The sequence below is a fragment of the Rhinolophus hipposideros genome (assembly GCF_964194185.1).
Source record: "Rhinolophus hipposideros genome assembly, chromosome: 17".
NCBI classification, from domain to species: domain Eukaryota; kingdom Metazoa; phylum Chordata; class Mammalia; order Chiroptera; family Rhinolophidae; genus Rhinolophus; species Rhinolophus hipposideros.
Window position 1 is genome coordinate 18,487,565 of NC_138063.1, and position 18,771 is coordinate 18,506,335.

Here is an 18,771-nt window from a genome sequence, read left to right on the forward strand (position 1 = left end):
GAGAAAGATGTTGGCAAGACTGAACAGCGGCCGCACCACCTCTCGCTGGGTGCAGGCATGGCAGGCAAATCCAGCAGCATGTACACGGGCCTCGGAGGTGACAGAGTGCTGTTTAATGCACAGCACTCGTCTGAGCTGCCTGCGGGTCCAGTTGCCACTTAGAGAGGAGTGTGGTCAGATGGAAACGACACCTTGCCAGGAGTTTGGACACCCAGGTTCTGGGGACAGCTTCTCCACCAATAAAGCAGTATGGTCTGAACATGACCCAGGTGCCCCCTGCACCCCAGCAGCTGTGTCTGTGACATGAGGGGGAAGTCATGACCCCCCAAGATCCTTCGAGCTCCACACTACTATGACTCTGTAAGATTCAGGCTTGGTTTCTCTAATTTAACTGACCCTAAGAGTCATCTGTGGCAAAGGTTAAAAAAAAATACACATCATTCATCTTTACCCCCAAAATCTTCAGGAGACAAAGTAGGAAATTTTAAGTAGAGACTCAGGTGACATTGCTGTTGAACACTGATCAGTAGCAAGCGACCCCAAGCCTCCACTGTCCTTCCCAGCTTTGACCTAATTTCAGAATAAAAGGCAGCAAGCTGTGTCTGTGTTCCTGTTTCACAAATATGCCTAGATATGACCATTTTAGCATCCAAAGAGCAGAGCCATTTTGCTCCTTGTTATTTTTCTATTGGATAAAGTAATGAATCTCTAAACTTGTCCAGGTGCTTCATTAAATCTATTTTCATTTTAAATGTGGAAAAACAAATGTTGTTTGCAGGCATTTTAAGTTTGTTTGGCGTTAATGCAAAAATAGATGTTTTTCCCAGAAGAAAGGGATAAGGAGGAAGATATGAAGGAAAGGAAATGGAACTCAAATCTGGCTGCAAAATAACCTTTGTTACCTGTGATCCCAGGAATGCCAAAATAGACAATCAAATGGATGACAGACAATCAAGTGGATAACGGCTGTGCTCCTTCCTGATGCCAAATGATGACTCGATTGGTTCTGTCTCCATTTGCGAGGTCTACCAAGACCTTTGTAACACAGGCTTATGGGAAAAGAAGGGAAAGTAGCAGGACTACCAACATCAACCCAGCTCTAGCTTAACGCTGTGGGAATGGCCAATGAGGGGTCTATATCAGGGTATGCAGAGCAGTCTAGCCAACCTGGGCTCAAATTCAGTAACAGCTGCATCCAGTGAGGTCCTGGACAAAGACTAAAGGGTAATGATTCCCTAGACAAGTCACAAGAGTAGGCATTCAGATCCTTTAGCAGACTTCAAGAGCCCTTTCTAACAATGTAGCACACAAGCACACATGCATTTTGCGTTCCTGCATGCCTAAAGTGATACATCCACTATACCCCTCAGGGTACTGAGCAGCCTTCTGAAAACAGAAAAAATGAATCTGGCTCTCATTGAGGGAGATATTGTGGAGGCATCTCAATAAAAGATTTTTTTTTAAAAGGGATGAAGTGTCCAGATCTTTGTATGACACAAATAATCTCACTTATTTGGCAACTCCATGTCTGCAAGTAATCTCAGATTTTAACTGGTGCCTGAGATACAACCAGTATCTGACCTTACCATGCTTCCTTTGCTCTCTAATGATTTGAGACATATTTGGATCAGAGGCTCAGACTGACCAATAAGTAAATGGTCAAAAGCCAGTTTGAGTGGCAGCAAAAACCATAAAACTGACCTACATGAGGAAACTGGGTGGAGCTGCAGGAGGTCATCTCAGCAGAGGAATGCATTGTCTGACTGCCCTTTGGTGGTCATGTTCTGGAGGGTGAAAGCTGGAGCCACAGTTACTGGGTGGCGCTGGAAGAAGGGATGTCTAGGGAGGCGCTGATAGCTGACTCAGCTGAGACAGCACTTTCGCTGACGTGTAGAGTATTCCTGTAGAAACACTTTATCCTTTTTGTTAAATGTCATAAATCTCCTCTTGTTTAAGTGGTAAATGGTTTGCTTTTGGCAAAGCTTTAAAGAGAACTAATCAATACCTGTGATCATGGAGAAGAAAGAAATTGGTCATATACTCACTTATAGATATTACCTTCCAAGACTGGCAGACATTAGACGAGGGGAGGGCCCCATACTCTGAATAAAGACCCTCTGCAGGCCCCAGAGAGGAGACAGAACGACAAAATCCAAACCAGTTACTGGAGGCATAAGGTACAAGAGCTAGTCCTGGGAGAGGGGCTGGAAAGAGCTACACAGCATGTTCAACCTCCAGCTAGTCTCAGTTGAGGGCAAGAGTCTGGTCCAAGAAACAGATGAGAAAAAGAGTCCAATCATATAACCATGACATAGACTGGGTTACGTACTCTTCCACTAAAGCAACATGATGGTACCCAGAGAGCACACCCAGGCATACGGCAGAAATGACAAGCAAGTGGCACCCTATGCATTGCATTTTTTAGTGCCACTCTTAGTGAGAGCTGGCTATCAGACTAGTTGAAAGCCTCAGTACAACTGGGTAATAGCTGGGGAAGGACCAACGAAAGACCTTTCAAGAACTGAGGCTTGTGGTTTACAGAAGCTACTGATAGCAACGCTTTGCAGACTTACTCTAGTTATTTCCAAGGCCAAATCTGATTGAACACTATTTAAGTAACTGTAGATCTAAGTCATACAAAAAATGAAGCATTTACTCTTTACGAGGAAACCATTGCTCATTGTTCAATTTCACCCCCCATTCAGTATATTTACAAATGTATAAAGATGGTGAGATTCAGGCCCTAGTATTATTAAAAATCTAATTTCCTAAACTATCAGTAAGTAAAGATAAGACAATAGACCCCCCCAAAAAGATAATTTGGTGCTCAAAAAAATTTCTATGCAATGACAGCACTAAAAAGTTAATATAGTCACTGGTATATACACAAATGTCATTGTTCTTATACCATTATGAATAACCCCAAATGAGAAATTCTACCAATGGTATCAATGTTATTTGTAAGATATAAGAGGTGGCCCACAAATGGATGATATCAAACCACTTCTTATACGCTCAGGAGTATATAGCTCTTCCCCCTTAGTTCCAGGCTTTCTATTTCCCCGTCTTCTGCAACCACATCGAATAACATTCTTGTATTCCTGGCTTCAATCGGAATGCAAATTCATTCCTGCAGGATCTCTGGGAGAGAACTGGCTTCTTGGAGATCATCTCACGATACAGGCATGGCCCAGGTGATACAACAGACTGCAACTCAGGACTAGACCATGAGGCTTATATCTTGTCATACAACAGGGAGAAAGTAGTGTCTTCAAGTATCTGCCATTAATAAAATTATTTGCAAAATATGTCTCTAAAAAAGGACGTATATCCAGAATATATAAAGACCTTTCAAAACTCAATAACAAGACACTAAACACCCAATAAAAATTGGGCAAACGGTTTGAACAGATACTTCACCGAAAAAAAGATATACAAATGATAATTAAGTATATGAATGCGTGCCCAGTATCACTAGTAATTAGAGAAATACAAATCAAAACCATAATGAGATACCACCATACATTTATTAGAAATAGCTACATTTAAAAAGACATTTTAAAGACAATACCAAATGCTGGCAAGGATGTGGAGCATTAGAAGTTCTTATACATTGCTGGTAGGAATGCAAAATGGTATGGTCTCTTTAGAAAATTGGCAGTTTCTCATAAAGTTAAGCATACACTTACCATATGACCCACTGATCTCACTTTTAGATATTTAATTAAGAATAATGAAAACTTATGCTCACACAGAAATTGTACACAAAAAAACACTGTGTAATTGCCCAAAACTGAAACAATCCAATGTCTAATAATTCATGAATCGATAAACAAACTTTGGTACATGCATACAATGGAATACCACTCAACAATACAAAAGAGACAAACTGTTGATCACACAGCAACATGGATGAATTTCAAACGCATTATGTGAGTGAAAGAAGCCAGATTCAAATGATACATTCCACATAATTTCATTTACAAGGCTATCTTGAATAGGAAAAATTGTAGGAACAAAATACCCGATCCTGGTTCCAGAGGCTGGGGACAGCACACAGGGTTGACTACAAAGGAACAGTGGGAAGGGATAGTTGAGGTGATAGGATAGTTCTGTATCTTGATTATGAAGGTGGTTATGAAACTATATGCATTTGTCAAAGCACACATATCTGTATACCCCAAGGAGTTAATTTTACTATATATAAAAAAATGAATAAAATACAGCAAGCTTTAAAATTTTATAAAAATGGTACATAAAAGTCAAAACCAATATGCAATTGTAAGGTTAGAAACTTAAATCAGGACACATTTTATCCCATAGCAACATGATCTGTGAAGTGACTAAGGGTTAATTTCCTTTTTTTAATGCTCTACCTCGAAGAATTTTCGTCCAAGTTATCAAAACCTCAAGGTGAGAAGTTGGGCTAATCTTCAGGACACCCCAGAAGAGCCTCCATGTTCTAGATGCAGTGGGATATCTCCAATGGGCATTAGAGATCCCTGCCTCAACCTGTCTGAACTGGCCCAGTCTGATTCCCACTAACTGAAGACCAAATGCATTCAATTCCTGCATATGTTGAAGCTTATCAAGAGCTTCTAATGCCTTATTATGAGTAATTTACAAATGAAAAATGTGTCCTCCTCTGAAGTAAATACAGAAATAGGATTAGTCCCTGGTTCTTAAGACTTATTCTCAAAGTAGCATAAAAAAAAAAAGAAAAGAAAAGAAAGAGAGAAAACCATAAAGCCTGCAAAGACTCAAACAATTGGAGGAAATGAAAGAATTATGACATGATTTTTTTAATGTATTCATTAAATAAGAAACAGAGAACAAAATAAACACCCAAAGACACACTTCCTTTTAAGGCCCAAGTTTCCTTCAATACTCCTTTCAAAATCTCAAAGATTTTGAAATAACTCACCCTCCTATACACCTGCCTGTACTCAACCATCTTCACCTATGAAAATCCTACCCGTTCTTCAAGATGCAACTCAAAAGAAAGCTAGACATGCAACCTGAAATAACTTTGGAAATAGGTTTTCTGGTATAGTTCTAGAAACTGGGCAAAATCCAAAGTCAATAACTCACAGTCTTATGTGAAATCCTAAGAACATCATAAAATAAAAAAAAGTCTACATCAGTGGTCCTCGGACTTTATCATTTGTTAAGATCAGAGGGAGGACCTGTGAAATCACAGGCTTGCCGGATGGGTCCCATCCCCTCAGTTTCCCATTCAGTTGGTCTGAAATTGGGCCTGAGAATTTGCATTTCCAACAAGTTCCCAAGAGATGCTGAAACTGCTGGTCTGGGAACATAATCTAAGAATCGCTGCCCTGTGTATTGCAAGAGTCAAGTGAGATAATACATGTAAAATTGTTTCCTAAGGTATAAATTGCTATATTAGTGTAAGGAATCTTGCTTTTATTATTATGCAGACACTGAATCCTTTTAAAAGGCTTCTTTGTCCCCCCCCAAGTAGATTTTAGCAGTTTTTTTTCTTTGAAAACCTATTATACTTTGTACTTCATTTCTTATGCTGCCAGTAGTCTAAGATTGAAGTCATTTTTATTCTGTTTTTATTATAACAACTAGACTTCATTGAGATCAGGATTGTTCAGACCCCTGCAGTGCACAGCAGACTGTCTTATACACAATGGGGATTCAGGGTAATAACTTCTTAAACTGAGTTGAACATCCTTTATTATAAGAATATGCTTTGCTTTTTGGTGGTTGCAATGAAAATACAACGGGAAGATATTGCAAAGCACAACAATATATTTATTTGCCTGAATTGGATGTCTAAAATCACAATGAAACTGATACTCAATTATCTATTCAAACAAAATATGGACGTTGAAAAAACTGTGCACTGTACTTACGTAAGTGTTAGTTGCTAAGTATCGAGTTTATGGGCATGCATTTTAGAATTTGGATGTAAGTTTTATGATCAATAATGTAAATCTTCCATGTATGACCTTTATCCCATGAGTAAATCTGCAGAGTCGGCTACAGGTATGAGAATGATGACTTTGCTTCTACTAAAAGAGCAAAATTCCTACACAAACACACACAAGGCTCCTGGCTGTGATAATGGCAGGCCAGTTCTGCCCTCCTTAAAGAAACTGAACATACCCACTCTAAGGGAAGAACAGAACACTGATTTTAAGCTACAAGTGGCCCCTAAGCATTAAGGTGGTAAATCAATCATTGTTCTTTGCATTTTAACAGCAAAGCTTCATTTGTTCAAGGCAAAGGAACTGATCCATGATTATGGAAATGCAAGCATCAATGACCCCACAGCATCAGATGTTAAGGGTAGGAAAGTCTTTTCCAACACCCTAAAATGATGTTCTTGTTGACGGTTACTTATTTTGCCCCCACAGAAAGTCAAACTCTGTCTAAGGGAACTAGTAAAATTGAAAAATAAAATTCTGAAGTGAACCTTTGCCCATTTGTGACTTGTTTGTTTGCTACAGGAGTCCCCCTTTATCCACACAGGGATATATTCCAAGACCCCCAGTGGATGCCTGAAACCACAGATAGTACCAATCCCTATTTACACTGTTTTTTCCTATATGTACATATCTTTCACTTAAAGGAAGCGCTTTACAGCTTCTCATTGACATACCCGAATTGCCATCATTGCTACTGTTGCACTTTGGGGCCATTATTAAGTAAAATAAGGGTGACTTGAACACAAGCATTTTACCACGACAGTCGAAATCTGATGACCAAGAAGACTACTGAGTGCCTAATGGGCAAGGAGGGTCTACAGCATACAGCACAGAGATTCCGGACAAAGGAATGATTCACATCTAGGGTGAGAGAGCCAAGAGATGTTATCACACAACTCAGAATGGAGTGCAATGTAAAACTTATGAGTTGTTTATTTCTGGAATTTTCCACATATTATTTTTGGACTTTGGTTGACCAGGGATAACAGAAACCATGAAAAGTGAAACTGTAGGCAAGGGGGAATTACTGTATGTTCTTTAGATGTTATAACACATACTCTGAAAGAGAAAGTCATAATCTGTGCCTCATTTATCTTGAAAGAGTGCTGGGCCCTCATCAACTTATAGGCAAGTAAATTTGGGTTATCTATTGTAAAATAAACCATCCCAAAACAGTTTGAAACAACAACGTTATTTACTCTGGTTTTACAATTTGGGCTGGGCTCAGCAGGGATGGCTTGATTCTGCTCCAGGTTGTGCAAACTGAGGCAACCCCACTTTCAGGATGGCTCACCCACATAGCTGACCAGTTGGGAGCTCAGCCGAGGCTGTTGGCCAGGGGCTTCAGCTCTTCTCTATGTGGAGCTCTCAGCTTAGGCTAACCCATAACATGGCAGTGTGGCCCATGAGGAAGGAAGTAGAAGCCACCAGTCATGTTAAACATCACTTTCTCTGCATTCTATTGATTAAGGGATCACAGAACACGTCCAGATTAAAGGAAAGGAGAAATAACCCTCCTCTCAATGGGGACAGTAACAAAGAATATGTATACATCTTTAACCTGTTTCTGCAGGTTTTAGCTAAGACCAGATGTTAAATTAGAGCAGAGAAAGCCAAAGTCTTCCTTTAATCTTAAAACAAAATAGTGCTTGACATTAGTGCTTCTCACTGTGTCATCCCCAGACCAGTGGCATCACCAAAAAACTCGTTAGAAATGCAAATTCTCAGGTCCCATCCCAGACGTACTGAATGAGAAAGTCTGCTTTACAATAAGGTTGAGGATATTTTTTTTCCTAATACTGAATTTTGCTGAACCAATTGTATAAGATGAAAATGAATTGATTTGTAGTAAACAGCTATGTTAACTTAGAAGAGAAAATAACAAATAAAGCTGAAGATCTGGATTTACTTGAAGCAATACAAAATGTTTACATATAATTTCACAATGTAAAAATATTTATTTTGGTTTCTGCATAATAGATTTGTAGCTCTATAGTGGTTAATCTTTAGTAAATATGTTTTAGTATCACATGGTTTTTTTACTTATTATGCACTAACTGTCTTATTAAATTCCAATTAAATCCATATGTTAGAACATTAATTTAAAGTGCTACCAGAAGGACTGATTACAAAATCAATTACTGGCATGAAGCCCTGGAGTTATTAAAAAAAAAGATGGCAGCCTCCACTTGTTGGTACCAAAAGAAAAACAATTAAAAAGTTGCATAGTCACCAAGCTGTCAGCAAACAATCTTTCAGATTGTATCTATCATTGTATCTACTTAAAGAAAGGTAAGAAAAGGAGGCCATGAAGCTCATTACGATTTTGAGAAAAATCATAATAATACACATAATAATAGCAATAATAATAATAATTTGCCATTAAAATTCACAGCAACAATGGATTACATAGATTTCCCTATCTATGCACACATACAGACATATTTACACACTACACAGAGCATGACCATGGGGGAAGAGATAGAAAAACTACAAAAAGCTAACACAGAGCCAAATAATACTGCATATCCCTGAGCCATTTAATGGAAGACTTAGCAGCCCTGATTCTTTAATACCTCAGAGATCCCTCAGCATCACAGCCCAGAGGGATTTTAATGGACATAAGGAGAATTTTGGTCCATAAGCAGATGAGGAAAATGTTCATTTATGGTTACTGTGCTCCTTTCAAGAGAAAGTATTCAATGCATTTTAGAAATAGTTTACCCAAAATGGTTGTTTTTTTTGTTTTTTGTTTTATTAAGCTGGTTCTTAATAGATAAGTCATTAATCATCTGGAAATACTGTCTTCCTAATAGCATGAGGTATATTTGTTATAGTTTAGGATGATCTATTTAAATAAAACTCAGCTCTAAGTCTGTTTATAGATTCCCTTAGGGAAGCTGGCCTCTCCCCTCAGAGGGTAGAATATTTAGTCCACCAAAGAGCAGAACTCAGACCTCCCAGCCAGGGCCTCCCTTCCACAAAGCATAGGAAGGAGCCCTCAAAACATGATCTTGCTCAAAACACTGGTCCAAGCTAAGGACAGATATCCAAATGAAATGAGACCTAAGAAGAGATACCCCATGAAACAGTGCCTCCAAATACCTAAAGAAAATAGAAGCCACGAGGCCCTGATTTCTTTCTTCTCATTTCCCAACAAATTTTTCTGTATTCGTTCCATCTTTTTTTCCTCCCTCTTCTCTATGAGGAGGACAAGATTCTCTGCCCAAGATGATTTTGGGCTCTGCATTCCTTCGCCACGCAAGTCCTCTAAGACCTTATTCCACAGGTCACTGTTTATGGTATACTCATCACCAGTAATAAGACACCCCTACAGGGAAGCACGAGTACTCTACATTTCCAGTTCCTAAGGACAGCTCCCAGAGAGAAGAAGAGGCAGTGTGACAAGTAAGTGGGATTTGTGGAATTCTAGGAGGGGCTAGGACAGCTGAAGAAACCTGGAGGTAACTGAGAAGATGAAAAAACATTATGGGACCTGGGAAACACACTAACGGCAATTTAGCACCCGTGCAGCAGCAAGTAGCCTGGAGCTCATAGGACTGCAAGTCCAACTTCTGCAGCTCAGTAGCAATGATCTTGAGGAAGTTACTCAACTTTCCTACAGCACTGCTTCTGCTGGAAGATGGAGCTGATAATACTTTTATTGCCGATCGTGTAAAGATTGAATGGGATATGTCTTCACAGTGCCTTATAGAATGCCTGATGACTAGCTGGGCCCTTTATGTCCCCGTATGTAGGGAGGACCAAGAATACTGATGGAAGCTCCATCAAGAGCAGCCCTTGACCAGTACCAAGGTGGCTGCAAATATGTAAATCAGCCTGGCATCACCCACCTTCTTCCCTCTCATTTATCTTGGTGGTTTATGGGACACTAATACAAATTACCTATCAATTCTACACTGGAAAAGGCAAGGGATACACCCTTCAGTTGTTTTCTTTCTTTGTTTTAATTTCAGATTGTCTGCTTTCAATTGCACTTGAAAGGTGGAGCACCCTGAATGACAAACAACAAATTAAGAATTCTATGATGAGTGAGGGGGTATGTTTTCCATTCCGCCTCTTCCATTGGAGGCTACCCCCTTCAGGCCTCCAGCTTGCTCTCAAAGCCCACAGACATATGTTTTTTGTGTATAATATAGTGTAGGGAACAATAATGTCACATGATTCTTAACTAGCAGCTGCCTAACTGAGCATCCTTATAGTTATTTGGTGCATAAAACTAAGCATGTCTTTTCCAGGTGGGGAGACAGAGGTAAGAAAACAGGTGGAGAAAAGCAGAATAAATAAAGCTAACGCTGACTTTAAGTTTGTAAACTGGGGTCACTATTTCGGTCTCATTTACATACTTGCCTGTGCGAATGCTGAGATGCTCAAAGCAAGCCTTGGAGACTCATTTGCATAATTGTTCTGAATTTCAGGAAGCGGGCCTGTGGAAGGCACTGGGGTTTAGTCACAGTCCCTATGTTCAGGCTGAAATTCCCCTTTGGAATTCGTGTTTATGTGCCATGTAAGTGTTTGCAACTAATAGTTTCTCCTTCAGTAGACGTTTCCATTTCACATGAAAAATTTACGTTCTTCCTATGGCCTTATTATGTGAGAAAGGCTAACTCACCTGACCTCAGCAGGCTACGGCAATGAATGGCATTGCCAAAGAGATTTCCTGTAACCCAATGGGTCTCAGCCTTGGCTTTACATTAGAAATACTTGGGTGGGGAGCTTTTCAAAGTACTAATGCCAGGAACCCACCCCCAGCGAAGCAAACTTAATTAGTTGGGGGGCAGCCTAGGTATCAGGAGTATTCCCAAGTTAGTTGGGGGGCAGCCTAGGTATAAAAAGCTTCCCAAATGGTTCTAATGCAAAACCAAAGTTGAGAAGTCTCCTCAGACCTCCATATATGGGGTGAAATGGGGGTGGGGTTTGGAGATTAGAGTCATTCACCAAAGAAACTGGGATGTTGGTAGCTGGTCCTTAGGGGGGAAAAATGTGTTTCAATGCTAAATACATTTTGGGAATCTTGGGTTAAATAACAGTGAATAATAAACCTTTGTTTGTGTGGGACAATTAAGGCTTTTGGTATGTTAATGAACGTTGTCACGCTCTTTGAGGGGGGTGCATTCCACTGTTTCCAAAACTGATATAACCACAGAAACTTTCTGAGTATGGGCTATCTTGACAAAATGACAATCTGAGGAACACACTTTGGAAAACACTAAATTGGTGGCAATACCAAGAGCAATGGTAGAGCCTAGAAGAGCTGGGAGGATGTCCTGCGGCTGACTTCTCCTTGGCAGAGCCTTCTAGCCAAATATATCTTCACCCACGACACTGAGAAGGAGGAGAACATCCAAAGGGACACTGCACATCCCTGTCTAAGGGAAAAAAGACTACATAACTCGTGGAATTACAGTAGACTCTGTCTCAGGCTGATATGGAAGCTTGAACAGGATAGAATTTCTATAAAATGGTGAGTCCTTGGTTTCCAAGAATAGGTATGACTCAGGAAGCATTTACATGATAGTGTGGTTAAAAGCCCTGGACTTGGGGGCAGCAGGGGGCCCAGAAAGTGGAGTATGACATTCAGAAAGCTGCCTCAAGTCTCTGATTCAGCTTTCTTGTTATTAAAGCTAAAATACTGGGGCTACAAATATGATACAATCTCTAATTTGCACAATTCGATAGTATGTGCTTTCCACTACAACCTTGTCTTACTTCAGAATTGTAACAATAGTGCTTCATCATTTTCAAAACATTTCACACATATTATCTCATTGGATTCCCAGAGCAGAGCTGTCTGGTGGGTAGTGCAGGTTTGGGGAAACTGAAACCAAGAGAAATGAACCAATCTGTGTGGGATTACAGAAGTCAGTGACAATCCTGGCTGAAAGCACAGGTCTTCATGCCATGTGTTCTTTCCACTGCTCTGTACCTGCTTTAGAATCAGAGACTCATAGAATTCCCTGGGGAGAACCTCCTCTCCCAGGGATGCAGGTTCCCATGTGAAGAGAACGCCCCCCCATCAAGAGTAGCACCCCTGCCTCAGTCTACACTAACTCACTGTCTCCAGCAGAGAGTGGGAAGGGTGTCTTAACTGATTGGAAAGTTTGGAAGCAGAGGATGATGGTCCTAGGCTTAGTCCTTTCCATGCTCCACCGTGGGCATCTGCTGCATGTACATGCAGCACACATTCTCTCTTGCTCTGGCTTGTGGAAAGAGGAGGCCCACAGTTTGGGGAGGACTGTTGGATTCATAAAAGGGTTCACAGGTCCATTAGCTCCAGGGTGGGTCATGTCGTTCTGTAGCGCTTTTATCACAATAAAATCTGTTTTGATCTCCATCCTCTATAATTCCAGAGTTTGGTTCTGTTACAAGTTCCAAACATGGATAGAAAAGTCGGGCATTTTTTATTTGTTCTCCCAAGCTTTATACATTTTATAGCTGAACCAAATCTTAACGTATTTGGTCTAAGCTACTTCTTTTAAAGAGGAAGCATCTGAGTAACAGGTCTTGTTATTTGCCAAAAATCACACAGAGCTGATTAATACATAAGTCACTGGGTGTCCTGACTTCCCAAGCAGGATGCCTTTTGTCCAGCTAAATGTAGTTTCAAGTCTACTCAAGAGGGAGACTGAGTTCATGCTTGGAATACCCCATACAGGAAACCATAACAAAATGAGGAAACAAATTTGGAAATAAATTGATGATTTCCAGTAAATGATCAAAGCAATCATTGTGGGGAATGAAAATCATAATTTTTAGACACCCCTAACCTTTAATATAGTTCTTATTTCTTATTTCGAGTTATACATGAAAGTGTCAGTTCAGTTTGACTGCAATAAGAACCCTAAAATTCCAGTGGTGTATTAAAACACCCATTTATTTCTTACTTGTATATATTGTTGGCAGCTAAAGGTCACTCTAAGACATTATTTTATATTACCTTACTTTCTAGAAAAAAGAGTTCTAGTGAGACAGGATTGCTGAGCTGTCAAAAGCTCAATTTCTCATAATAGACTATGTGGGTACAAAACCTGGCTACTCTACTCAGTGACTATGTGACCTAGGAAAAGTTATCTTACCTCTGTGTGCCTCTGTTTCCCCATCTAGAACTAGGGGTATTATAAGAATTAAAAACATTCTGTTTTTAAAAGCAACAATACCATTTACATTACCGTCCCCAAAATAAAATACTTAGGTATAAATCTAACAAAATACATACAAGATCAAAATGAGGAAAACTACAAACTCTGATGAACAAAATCAAAGAATAACTAAGTAAATGGCAAGATATTCCATGTTCATGGATAGGAAGATTCAATATTGTTAAGCTGTCACTTCTTTCCTACTTGATCTATATATTCAATGCAATCCTAATCAGAATCACAGTGAGTTATTTTGTGGATAATGACAAACTGATTCTAAAGTTTGTATGCAGAGGCAATAGACCAAGAATAGCCAACACAATAATTAAGAAGAAGAACAAAATTAGAGGACTGACTTTACAACTTATTATAAAGCTAGAGTGATTACGTTAATGTTTACTATATTACTCTAGTGACAAATTGAGACAGAGTGGCATTGGTGAAAGAATGGACAAATAGATCAACGGAACAGAACAGAGAGCCCAGAAATAGACCCACAAAAATATAGTCAATTTATCTTTGACAAAAAAACAAAGGCAATACAGTGGAACAAAGAGAGTCTTTTGACATATGGTGTTTGAGCAATTGGACATCCCCTGCCAAAAAATGAATCTAGACACACACCTACATTCTTCCCAAAAGTTAACTCAAAACGGATCATAAATCTGAATGTAAAAAGCAAAACTCTAAAACTCCTAGAAGATAAAATAGGAGAAAACCTTGGGTGTGGTGATGCCTTTTTGATACAACATCAAAGCACAGTTCATGAAAGAAATAATTGATAAGCGGGACTTCATTAAAATTAAAAGCTTCTGCTCTATGAAAGACAATTTCAAAAGAATGAGAACACAAGCATCAGACTGGGAGCAAATATTTGCAAAAAACACATCTGATAACAGACTGTTGTCCAAAGAATGCTAAAAAAATCCTAAAACTCAACATGAAGAAAACTAACAATCTAATTTTAAAAACAGGCAAAATATCTTAACAGATACCTCACCAAAGAAGATAAATAGATGGCAAATAAAACATGAAAAGATGCTCCATATCATGTGATCAGGGAAATGCAAATTAAAACAACAATGAGATACCACCACACATCTATTAGAACGGCCAAAATCCAGGACATTGACAAACCAAAAGCTGAGGAGGATGTGGAAGAGCAGGCTCTCACATAAACTGCTCACATAAAAGGGAATGCAAAATGGTGCAGCCACTTTGGAAGACAATTTGATGGTTTCTTATAAAAGTAAACGTACTCTTACCATACAATCTAGCAGTCATGCTCCTTCATGCTTACCCAGAGGACTGAAATTTTATGTCCGCACAAAAACTTACGCATGGATATTTATAGCAGCTTATTCATAATTGCCAAAACATAGAAGCAACAAGATGTCCTTCAGCAGGTGAGTGGATGAATAAACTCTGGTCCAACCAGACAACAGAATATTAAAAAGAAATGAACTGTTAAACCATGAAAAGACATGAAGGAACTTTAAATGCAGAGTACTAAGTGAAAGAAGCCAATCTGATAAGGCTATATATTGTATGATTCGATCTATATGACATTCTGAAAAAGGCAAAATTACGGAGATAGTAAAAAGATGGTTTTCCGGGATTGGGGTGGAGGAGGAGCAAATAAGTGCAGCACAGGGGATTTTTTAGGGCAGTGAAAACACTCTGTATGACACCACAATGATAGATACATGTCATTAATCATTTATCCAAACCCATAGAATGTACCACACCAAGAGTTAACTATAATGTAAACTATGACCTTCGAGTAATTATGATATATCGATATCGGTTCATCAGTTGTAAAAATTGTACCACTCTGGTGGAGATGTTGATATTGAGGGAAGCTAGGCCTGTGTGGGGGCAGGTTATATGAGAAATCTCTGTACCTTCCCCTTAATTTTTCTGTGGAACCTTAAACCACTCTACAAACAGCAAAGTCTTAATTTAAAAAAAAAATCACACACACATTAGGTTTTATATTCTTGTTACTTGGCTGGTTACAAAAATAATTATAATTACTCCCCTTTGAATAGCACAAAGAATATGATGGCCCTAATACAATAAATACAAGGCTCAGCCTTCTGGTACACAAACATTCTGACATATGTTTTAAGTTCCTCTAATCAGACCCACCTGCAAGAGCCTTTGATTTGGAAACGGGGAAATGGCAAATAGGAAACTTCTATTTTGCAACCCAGGGTGGCAGCAGAAGCCACGTGATTCTATGACTGGATCTAGGGGCGGCAGCTGCAGAGGCCACTTTCCAATCGTGGCTGGGACAGTGTGCCTGAGATCAGCAGCAGCAGCTCCTGTATCGTGCCATTTCTGCGGGGTATTTCCAGGAATTGTCTGGATCAGCATACAGTTATTTCTTGGGCCCTTCCAATGACTCTAGGAGTGAGAGAAAGCATCTTGGGCTCCAATCCCAGCTCTATCATTTGTTAATTGTGTGATCTCAGGCAAGTTATCTAACTGCTTTCTGCATCAGTTCCCTGATCTGAAAAATGGAGCAACTAGATAACTATCTTACAGGGTTGTTGTGACGTATAAAGGAATTAATAGGTGTAAAACATTTAAAATGCAGCCTGACGCACAGTAAACATATTAGTGTTAGTCATTACATTATTGTCGCTGCTGTTTTATATTATTATTATTGTAACTCTAACTACCTAGAGTGAAATCTCCTGTCTATAACTAAGAACACTGATTAATACAGAGCATATACGTTGCACTTGATTTTTCAGGTAAAGAAGTTTTAAAATGTTTATATGTTTGTGAGAAAAGGCCAACAAACTCGGGATAAAAATGTGCAGGAAATTAGCAGTATTTTGATAGGCCATACAGTATTTAAAGTATTAAACTGAATAAGAACAGATTTTTAAAAAGTTATGAAGGGAGCCAAGGGATCACAGGAGGAAATGCAGAATGTGAAAAGTACATGAAATAACCTCAGTGATGGGGCTTGAGTTAAGTTGCTGACCTAAGCAACTTTAGAAATAAGCAGACTGTAAGACTGAAAGCAAAACACACCTGTATATAAGCTTTGTATTCTAGTTGATAAAGTTTTTCCCACAGGAATATGAGTTAATTTGGATACTGTTATACATCTGTACTGGAATTGAACAATTAAGGAGAAGAATGACAGATAGTGAAAGCCAGGTTTCTCTCACTGTTGGAATGGGAGATCACAGATAAGAAGGGGAGAAGTCTAGAATGATCCATGTGGTAATGGATTAGTGTTGGAGACATCAGTATAAACTCATGTTTAGCTTAATAAAGACACAGGGGTTAAATATAGAAATATTTATACATAGGTGTATATACATGGATTATTATATAAAAATATATTTCTTTGCTCTGTCAGCTGAGATGGCCTAAAAGAAACAACACCCCACTGGTACACCTAGTGCCCAGATCTTTGGTTTCTAATGCCATTCTGCAATAAGACAAACCAAGTCTCCTTGAAAAAATGGCTGGTGCTAGGGCTGGTGAGAGAAATACAGGAGATGGGTTTGCAACATCTTATAGTATCAAAAAGTCAGAAAGTGCTTTAAAAAAAATCCTACAATGATGGGGTATGTCAATACACAAGAGCCAGCTGCAAAAGCTCCCAATGGCCAGAGCTAGAATAATTTGAGCACCAAAACAGATAAAGCAGCATTGGATTATAACCTAAACTATAAAATAAATATCCATGAGTCCATACTAATATAAATAAATGATTGAATAAATACATAATTAAGGGAGAAGGGACACAGACCTGTTGTGTTGAAGGATTCCAAATAATTTATATACACACTCCACCTCAAACAGAGCAAGGTGACTCTCTATTCCTTAAGCGTGGGCTGTACATAGTGACTTCCTTCCGTAAAGTACAGCATGGAAAGGGGGGAGGAGGTAAAAGAGTCACTTCATAGTGGGAAAAGCTGACAAACACTACCTCAGCCTTGATCAGGTAATTTAGGACAATATCAACAATGATAAGTCAAACTGGTAGTATGTAACCTGATATGATGGACGAGAATGTCTGTTATCTCCGTGGTTGTCCTCCGGAAAACCCATAACCCCTTTCTGAACATGAGGAAAACATCAGACAAATCCAGATGAAGGGATATGTTACAAAATACTTGACCATTACTTCTCAAAACTGTCAAGATCATCAAAAACAAGAAAAGTCTGACAAGTTCTCACAGTCTGTAAGAACCTCAGGAAACATGACAATTAAATGGAATGTATCCTGACTGGGATCCTGGATCAGAAAAAAAGGCCATTGGTTAGAAAGGAAAAAAAGAATCACCTAAGCAAATCTAAATAAAGTGTGGGCTTTAGATAATTTAAATAAAAGTGGAAGAAGAAATTTTGGAAGAGGAGACAATGACAAAAGCCTTACTGATATCAACATTTTAAAGACACGTACCCATAAAACTGGAATGGACGATCCTGCCAGACAGAAGCCTCTTATGGATTCTACAACAGACACACAGAATTCTATCTGGGGGTACATCATGTTCTACCTCAGCTGAAAGTTATCATTTGGACCAGCAATAAGACCTAGAAAATTTATGTAGACTTAATGCTCCAGGCAAAACATGGAACTAGTTGGCTCTAAAGGAGACTCAGAATTTATATATATATATATATATATATATATATATATATATATATATATATATATATATATATATATATATATATATATATATAATTCATAATTAACTTAGCAGGACCCTGAAAAACATTAGCAGTTAAGAAAGTGCATCAAAAATCAACTTGAACACTTGGTTTAAGATTATGAAGCTGCCCAATCCCAACTGAGTAACGCAAGTGGTGATGTTGAGAAATGCAGGAGCAACTAAAAGAACTAGAATTCTTTCTAAAATCACAGAAGAGCAAATTAGAAATGGAATTAAAAAGTTAGCGACATTTCTAATGGCACAATTTTGGTAAATATTCAAAAAAGCTCAACTGAAACAATAATTTAGAAGATATTAGGATTTGTGACGTGGCTCTAATCAATATTTAAGGCAAAGTATATGACTAATGGCATGCATATAACAATTATTCCAGAATATTCAATAGATGCTTCATAAAATGTATTATTACTCTTGCTTCTAAAGAGTTGCTTTTTCATGTTAAATTATGTTTCATTTTGCTTAGTCTTCAAAAACAGTTATATCACAAAGAACTTACTCAAAAGATAGAAATACATACTTATCCAAATATACGTATATCTAAATATATATGCACACATATTTCTATACATATATTGTGTTATAATTAATATGATTTTAAGCTTTTGAGAATTAATATAATGTTTAATCAGGTAATTTTAAGTGATCTTTATAAAGCATAATAATCATTAACTCATTTGACTTTCTAAGGAATTCCATGAGGTATCAGGGCTCTCATTTTACAGAAGAGTAAATAGGCCCAGAGAGGTAAAGTCATTTGCTCAAGGTCACAGAGTGAGTTAGTTAAAAGAGCTTGCAATAGAGTTAGCCTAATAAAATACACCCAGGAACATAAAACCATCCTAAGAATAATTAGTAGCTTGTGATTTTCAGAATCAAATTCCCAAGCTCAAAAAATGTCCTTCTAACTAAAGAGGTCTACACAAACAAATTATCCTCGTCTGC